This window comes from Anas acuta, chromosome Z, assembly GCF_963932015.1.
Source record: "Anas acuta chromosome Z, bAnaAcu1.1, whole genome shotgun sequence".
NCBI lineage: Eukaryota > Metazoa > Chordata > Aves > Anseriformes > Anatidae > Anas > Anas acuta.
This window is the reverse complement of record NC_089017.1, coordinates 52,417,485-52,426,645: the sequence shown is the minus strand read 5'-3', so window position 1 is coordinate 52,426,645 and position 9,161 is coordinate 52,417,485. Positions and strand designations below refer to the sequence as shown.

Below are 9,161 nucleotides of genomic sequence, written 5' to 3'. Positions count from 1 at the left end.
GAGAACGCAATGCTAGTGACAAAATTTGCATGTCCTCTGGGGGTTTTTTCTATAACATCTGGTACAAGCCACTAGTAAACAAAGACTGTTCTGTTCCCATATGGGAATTAGTGTGTGTTTGAATCTCAAACTTGTCTTTTGAGGTCACCACTACAGTTGACTCATTAAGTGCTAAATTAGGACTCCTACAGGCAGTGCAAAGCCAGAAGAGATACATGCACAAGGGTTGTGCCTCCAGGCTTTAGCTCTCCAAAGGGCTTCAGCCATCATGCCTTCAAACACACTGGCAGCAATAAAGTACTCACTTGTGGTCCTCACTGCCATTTTTTTATAACCAGTGTTCATTTACACCAGACCTCCAGGTGCTATCTGGTAGACTTGACACTGGATTCATTTTCCTCATCTGAATATGGTCCTTCCTTTATTCAGAGAGAATAATAGAAATGGGTAGGGAAAAAAAAATCCAAACTGCATTATTTTAGATTCTGTAAGATTAGTCTAAATGAAATAATGACAGTAAAATGAACAAAATATGAAATGAGAGTATAAGAAGTAGTGCCAAATATAAAGAAAAGTAGGTAGCTGAGTTGGAAAAAATAAATAAAAATAATAAATACCAAGGAGGAGGAGGAGGAGGAGGAGGAGGAGGAGGAGGAGGAAGAAGAGAAGGAAGAGGAGGAGGAGGAGGAGGAGGAGGAGGAGGAGGAAGGAATGCCAAGAATTACTGGTGTTATTATTTCACCAGGAGGTAAAGTGACAATCAGGAAGGTGAGAGCTTGCCCTCAAAGTTATATATCTGCTTATGTACTGAATTTGGGAAATAGAAGACAAAGTTCATCTTTTATCATTGGAAGAGAAGGACATGGATGAGTCCTTGAGAAGATGTGAACAGCAATAATTATACTGCATTGGTCTTCACTCCAGGCATATGAGGTAAATAGTTTTACATAGATGAATGATTTTTCACTAACTCTAGAAAATAGTGGAAGAGTGGGAAAAGAGATAATAATGCCACCCATATCCAGTCAGATACAGGTTTTGTGGACATTCAGTAGCTAGCCTTATTTCACACAGAATCACACAGAATTGTCTAGGTTGGAAGAGACCTCAAAATTATTGAGTCCAACCTCTGACCTAACACTAACAAGTCCTCCACTAGTCCTCATATTGTTATGTTCAACATCTAAACGTCTTTTACAGACCTCCAGAGATGGTGACTCCACCACTTCCCTGGGCAGCCCATTCCAATGTCTCACAACCCTCTCAGTAAAGAAGTTCTTCCTAATATCCAACCTAAAACAACATTAGGCCATTTCTTCTGGCTTAAGATGGTATCTAGAGATTTAATATGATGACATATTTTGTAGTTGAATGTGACTATGGGTTCTGTTGTCTGGTCTGATTCCTTGGTAGTTCACCAGAATGTTACTTTCTTAGAATTTAGTCACCTATGCTTATAGATAAAAGACCCACCTCTTCCAAGGATATCTGATTTACCTAACTAGGATAAATGAGTTAAAAGGAGATTTAAATTGTCCTCTCTACTCCCCTCAGCCTGCAGGTACAATTAATTTAATTCACAATTCTTATTTTAAAAGAATAGTTTAGATTTGAAAATATTTAATTTTACATTTCTTTAGTTCTGTCAACTGAACTATGCAAATATAGTTTATTTTGATGTTGATCATTTGTTTTTATTAAAATAGTCTGATACAGTAGAAAAATGAAATTGCAGGTACAAAGAATAACACCACATCTGAAAAAAAGAAAATTCATTCAAAATTTTGTAGTGAGCTTCTTCTGTGTAGAATTGATTGAAGTATGCCTGAAGGAAGTAACATACAAATACATTCTTATTTAATATAAATTAGTTTGGAATATATTTGCCAACAGCTTATCATAAGCAGCTGATAATTTAAATTTATTTTATTTTTATTGGACCCATAGTGTTCGCTTAGTAACCCAGTTAGATCAACATTGCTCTAACATTCCTACTATATTGAAAGATGCAGAATGAAATTTAACAATTTTCTTGAAAGATATATCCATTATTCATAGCTGCTAGCTGAATTTTCATTGAATAAATGATTGCAAATTTGTAGGTAGTCTTTGAGTTACTCACTTAATATATTATTCATGTGGGTTAGGTTTCCATTTCTTCATTGGATGACACTATTACTTAGAACAACGGACAGCTAGTATATCATAACAATATGCTTTCTTAAAGTGTCTGACAGTATTACACTGACATGTCAACATTCATAAATATTGTATGTTCATAATCAAAATATGGGAAATACAATATCCTGACAAGAACAGTAGGGAATTAAATAGGTTTTATTCACTAGTAACAAACTTGTTATCATTATTTTTCTAACTGAAGTTTAACCGTTTGACTAACTGATGAAAAAGGCTACCCATTTAAAATGAATACATGGAGGGCAGGAAGAAGGTCCCACAAACAGAGCATAAAATTAATTTGTGGAGCTCAATGCCACTGGACATTACTGAAAGTAGTAAAATTCAAAAAAATTTGATAATTATGAATAAAATTAGCATCTGTAGTTACACCAAGCTAACTAGAATAAAAATAATATGATGATTACTATGGCAATCAATCCATATGCTCCAGTGTATAAAATAGTAATTTTCTGTTGTCAGAAGAAAACTTACCCCTTTACGCAGAAGCATCAAACAACAGGTGATGTAATGGATGCATAACCTTCTTCAGAAGAATGTTAGTTTAACCTCTAGCAGAGACAAGACACTGAGCAAACAAGGCTGTTCCTTATTTTCCATATAACAATACCTAACATCACCAACAAATACCCAAAATAAAACTAAATGGTACAAACAGACAACTCTTATTTCACTAAGACCTGAATCTCAAAAATTCAAGTCTGCTAATTTCCCCAGATTTTAAGCTTTTGGTAAGATAAAGAGAAAATAACTAAATAACTAAATAAATAAATAAATAAATAAATAGATGAATCACTTTAGACTCCCAAATTTGTTACCTTTTAACTTTCTTATATATTTTATTTAAATTTGGTAGCAGACTAATGGTATTTTTTATGATTCTATGAAGAGGGTTGATTTAGATTACATATTAGGAAGAATTTCTTTACTATGAGAGTGGTGAGGCACTGGAACAGGTTGCCCAGAGAAGCTGTGGATGCCCCCTCCCTGGAAGCGTTCAAGGCCAGGTTGTTCTTGGGCAACATGGTATAGTAGAAGGTGTACTTGCCCATAGCAGGGGTGTTGGAACGAGATCGTCTTTAAGGTCCTTTCCAACACAAACCATCCTATGATTCTATTGTTTTATTATCTAACATAAAACTCTAAATCAAAATTTCACACATCAGAATACAGATCTTAAGTCAAAACTAAAGCTTTCCCCACACCAGCCAGACAGCAGATGTCTCACCCCTACTGTACATTTCCAGAAGGCAAGTATGCAACGTAGCCATTGCACTTTGTGCATTCAACTTTTCTTTGACAACCACACATGCATAGTTATTTTTTAATTATGAGATCTCTCTTTCCCTTATGCAGCTTCACTCTATAGATGGATGTAGACACACGTATAAAAACACACAAGGAAAAAAGGAAGAGAAAGAATAGGTCTCATACTCCACATCAGAATTTTTCTGTGTGTGTTTTTTGTTGTTGCATGGTTTGGCATGATTTGGTTTGTTTTGGCTTGATTTGGTTTGGTTATGAAGTACTAAACAGAATACAGGGCAGCTCTACAGTAATACTGACCACCCAGAGGAACTTCAAGATCATGATAGAATTCAGCTTTGATTTATGACATCACAATACCAACCAAGCTTATAGTAATTTGCTACTTACTAAGAAATGTAATTGTTTTAGAATATTTTGGAGAGTTCAACAAACTTAATTTATTTTACTGGGAATATTCAATAGCAAATATTAATAACAGGTCTTGAGTCTTTCTGACTGTAGTCTTATATACACACATTTTCAGATAAAAGGAATAATATTTGGTGTTTATAAAGGTGAATCTTGCTGAGAAAATTATTCCCACAAATCTCCTAGTAATCATGCTTTTCATTTACAAGTGGCAGAATTTCTACCATTCCAGTTCAGTCAGGTCAAATCCTGGCCTGTTCTATAGACTCTTTTTGCAATTCCACCTTGGGCAAAGGATCAAGAAAATCATCTTACTCTGCAAATATGAGGAAAGAAAAGCAACATGCTTTCCTCTTTTCCACCATTTTCCACATAAATCGTAAAGATTAGACATGTCATCTTATTGAAATATCAGTTTAAAGGAAGCTTGTACTGCAAGCTCCTTGAGTTGTGATTGTTTCAAAAGTAAGACACAGTAAAACTCTTACTATTTGGGACAATAAAAATATAATATATGTATTAAAATATATAAGTGTATATATTTTAAATACATGTGTGTGTGTGTACGTATATATATATATACACACATACCCAAAAATATATACTTGTGTATAAGTATACATTTATATGTATATACTTTATATATACATATAAAAATTCAGATTCCCAAAGTGAAAGTCTGGAAGATCAATCTCATTCTCTAAGTTTTACTCAGAGGATAAGGAATACAAATCCTTGTATGCATCTCTAGATGCAATTATCCACAACTGTTCTCAGCTGCAAGAGAATTCTGAGAGGTACACTCATCAGAAGAACAGATTATGACAAGGTGCTTTGATACACAATGCTTTTGGTTAGTGATGACCTGAATGAAACAGTTTTCAGATTCCTCTGTAGTCTGATTTGTTAAACCTTGCTTGTTCCCCACGTGTTCTGTTTGACTTTACAGATGTTTGATCTGCCTTTTTTCTCTTTGTTTTTAGTTTTCCATATGGTTTCTTCAAACTCCTTTTTGATTCGTCATACTGAATACCTACCCACCACCCCCATATTCACTAGATTTTCAGAATAATTCAAGAAAGGATGACTTCAAATGCACAGTTCCACTCTAAAGACACCAAGAGGTAAATTTTCAGTACAATGCACAGAGATTTAGATGCACAGCACTTGTTAACAATAATGGGACTCATGCAGCTAAATTCCTTCACACCAAGCTGAAAATATAACCACAGTTCTTTCTCTGAATGAAAATTTCATCATAAGGATGTTTAGCCCTGGAACTCATTGGCCACACATAATTACTATCATAGTATCAGTGTTGGAAACTTGCAGCTGGTACCTAGACAACATACGTCAATGGCACTCAAAATGTTCTGGTCTTCCAAGTTTAAAATAAGTTTAGGAAAGATAGTGTAATGTTTTATTAAGACATTTTAGAGTACTACATGATTTCATACATATCCAACTCCCAGGGAAAAAGAGAGTGGTACAAAATCTTATGCAGCTTAGGTCAATTTTCTTTATTTAGATCCTCACCTAGAAAAGTGATCTACTTGGTCAAATACCAGGACTATGCCCTTTATGTGAAATCAGCATGAATGCACAGATTGATATCTGTTTTGCCTGTACTTAATGATACTGCAGTGGAATAAATTGGTGTCTAAAATTTAAACAATGAGGACTGGAAGGAAAGTACCCTCCTTGTGCAGTTATTTCCTGCGTGTTAGATAGCAGTTAAGTTCAGGTTAAATGACATTTTTCAACACTTTTGAATTTGACTGCAGTTTATTAAAAAATGGAATAGAATTCTAGAATGGTTTTGATGGGAAGGGATTATCTGTTCTAATCACACTGCCATGGGCAAGGGCATCTTTCACTAGGTCAGGTTGCTCAAAGCCCCATCCAAATGGACTTTGAACACTTCCAGTGATGGGACATCAACAACTTTGCTGGGCAACCTGCTCTAAACCCCATCATCAAAAATTTCTTCCTTGTTTTCATTCTAAATCTACCCTCTTTCAGTTTAAAAACATTTCCCTTTGTCCTGCCAATACACAACTTGGTAAAAAACGTATTTGTCCATCTTTCTTATAAGCCCCCTTTATAGGTTGAAAGGCCACAATAAGGTCTCCATGAACCCTTTTCTTTTGCAGGTTCACAACCCCACCTTTCTCTGAGTGTCTCCATTCCTTCTCAGAAAGAGCAGTCAGGTATTGGAACGGGTTGCCCAGGAAGGTGGAAGAGTGACTGTCTCTGGGCTTGTTTAAGGAAAGTTTGGACATGTTGCTTAGGGACATTGTTTAGTGGGTAATATTGGTGGTAGAGGGATGGTTGGGTCAGATGATCTTGAAGGTCTTTTCAAACCTTCAACATTCTATGATTCTATGATTAAATGAGGAACTGTATCAGAGGCCTTACCAAAGTCCAAGTAGATTACATCAATTCCTTGTCCACTGATTCAATCACTCCATTGCAGAAAGCTACTAGATTAGCGAGGCACAATTTGCAATTGGAAACCTGGCCTCAAAGGAAAAATTCAAAAGAGATGACAAACCTAAAAAGGAACTGCTTGCAGTATGTTACAAGTAATGAAAAAGTAAAGAAAAGGACATGGACAGGTTTTCCATAAGAAAGGAAAGAAAAATCTTCAAAATACAGACCATATAAATAGTTTGCTTTCACAGAATTATCAACTTCTGTATTTATTGTGTGTTTTTTTTTGGTAGCCTGTTGATGAACTCTTCAGTACAGTGTCTTCAGAGCAGCAATATCCGTGAAGTGACAGGAAAAACAAGCATAAAGGATAGAAACTGGAGGTGGGTTTTTTTGTTTGTTTGGTTGGTTGGTTGGTTTTGGTTTTGGTTTTGTTTTGTTGGGGGTGGGTGTGTGTTTTTTGTTGTTGTTTTTTTATTGTGTGTGTTTGTTTGTTTTAATTTAATGCAGTTTGATATTCCTAAACAGAAGGTTTTAAAACTCCAGTTTGCTATTAAATTTTCTGTGCACATCTTCTTACCAGTCTTACCAGTCATGGTCATTCTGTTTTCAAGGAAAACACTTTGTGAAGGACCCTTAAAGGGGTACATGCCACATCCCCTGCATCTGTAACTGTTTTTGACAATATGTCGTCCCCTGCCCATACAGTTCCAAATGGGATGTAATCACCACTAGTAAAATTGACAACAGATCTTCATTCAAAATACAGTAATCTCTTCCTATATCATCACAACACTATATCATCAGTTGATATAATCTTGTATACTGAGTGTCAAAAATATGAAGTGTAATAAAGAAAAGAAAATTGAAAGCTTGCAAATATTTTTATTGTCTTCACTTTTTTTTTTATTTTAAAACAGTTATTTGCACAGAATTCAATCATTATTCACAAGGATTTTTAAAAATTCTTTCGATATACTCTGCTTGTATTGTGCATGTCTATTTTCTAGTTGAAAATGCATTTAAAAAGTATTTACCTGATGACATTAGTGCTTAACATTTACTTTTTATTTTTGATAAAATAAGCTATGATATCAAACATTTCCTATTTGCTCTCATCTATGAATATTACCAAAGAAGAGATTCAGCTGCCCCAAACCCCAGTCTCTTCTTAAACTGATGCAGAAAACCATGAGGCAAACCCATTAGGTTACTTCCTTGGAGACTGCCATGCTGAGCACAGTGAACTTTCAGACTCTATGCAGAAATGCTTTATTCAGTTGCAGAAGGAGTCATTGTGAGACACTGTGTTCCAGCACCTTCACTATTCCCAGAGTTTCTAAACTTTGTTGCTGGTAAAGGCTGAGTAGTGTAGGTAGAGGATGAAGATTTGTCCCAGATTAAGCTGAAGGTTAGACAATTAACAAAGTGAGGCCCTCAAGCCCTTCACTTCTGCAAGGGGAAAACAGAATCTCAAGAAAAGAGCAGAACGTTCTGCACAAGAAGTGCTGGTCTCCAAGAATCATGTTGGTAATGATCTGGATAAGAAAAGGAACCAGCAATTTGCAGGTGGAGGGCAAATGCAACTTGAATAGTTTGGAGGCTCCTGTCCCAGAACTTCCTGTTTATCATTCAGCATCCCAGTAGAGGAGTCTGGTTAGGTGCTGTTCATGCTGCCTCTGGAATCACACCAAGACCTGTGTTTTAAAATGTCTGTCCTTGCTTTCAGCATGAAGAAGATGAGACATTGGCACAATGGAATACCAAAATAAAGAAGAAAATTTCTATTAATAGATACCAAAACAGGAGAGGAAGGGATTATATACTTGCCATTTAGGTGGTACTCTTTGTCTAGTTGTCCAAAAGGTCTGAAGACACAGCAATACTTGCAAAATAAGTTTTCACCAACAGATGTTATAATTGTGTATTTTACGGAACGTTGTTATGCATTTTCTACTTCAAATCAAATGGACCCCATATCTCTCATTATGAGAATTTATCTCAGTATGTAGGAAAGATATGTAAACAATGAAACCTTAGATAAGTTACTGCCCATGACAATTTCTCCTAGTGTTTTAAAATTCTATCAAGTGACCCCTTCAGTGCTTGCCATCCTATACTACTGCCAGAAGAATGAATTTTGCTGCAAGAAAATTAATGTCATTGCTAGCACTAAGATATTTTGTATGACAGAATGGCTAAAAGTTCAGAATTGAACATGATACACAAACAAAATTTAGTTGATATCTGCCTTACTACTCACTCTAAATTACTAAGATAATTAGAAGAAAAGTAGAGGGGGGGGGAGAAGGAGGAGGCAGAGTGAGCTTACACGGGCTTCAAGTCATTATCCCATGAGCAGGTACACAAGTTAAGTTTCTGAGTCACTATTATTTCTTGTTTACTTTTTCTTCCTTCATTCTTTGTCACAGAGAGGGGAAAGTATAGGCCTCAGTGTGATTTGGTCCATTCTGAAAAAAACAATAAATTTTCAGAGATCAGAATGAAGAAATCCTAGATCTCCCTCAGATCTCCCTCAGATCCTGGATCTCCCTGATTCTTCAGATCAACCATAAAATGTAGTATGAGGAAAAGAAGGTAGGATGCATAAGAAGGTAGGTGGGATAGGTGGTCACAGTAAAACAAAAAAACTGCAAGAAGTCTGGGTACAGAAAATGACTGCTGTCTAAAAAGAGCATGCAGGTACTAGGAAGAAGTGAATACTATATAAATGATGGCTGTAGGGAGTATGAGTAATTCAAATAAAAGGATAAAACTTTTATTTAAAAGTCTTAAAAGAGGGAGAAAACATTCTGATTTCTGAAACACATAAGAGTTTTGCATCTTTTGCA

General features: G+C 35.6%; 1 long non-coding RNA gene across 1 annotated transcript; it reads left to right on the top strand.

The window, feature by feature from the left end:
* The first annotated feature begins 735 nt into the window (after positions 1-735).
* Positions 736-8,544, top strand: LOC137848536 (uncharacterized). The gene is made up of 3 exons (XR_011091411.1): positions 736-933; positions 6,603-6,692; positions 8,039-8,544. It is a non-coding gene; the product is annotated as an uncharacterized lncRNA (long non-coding RNA).
* The last annotated feature ends 617 nt before the right edge of the window (positions 8,545-9,161 follow it).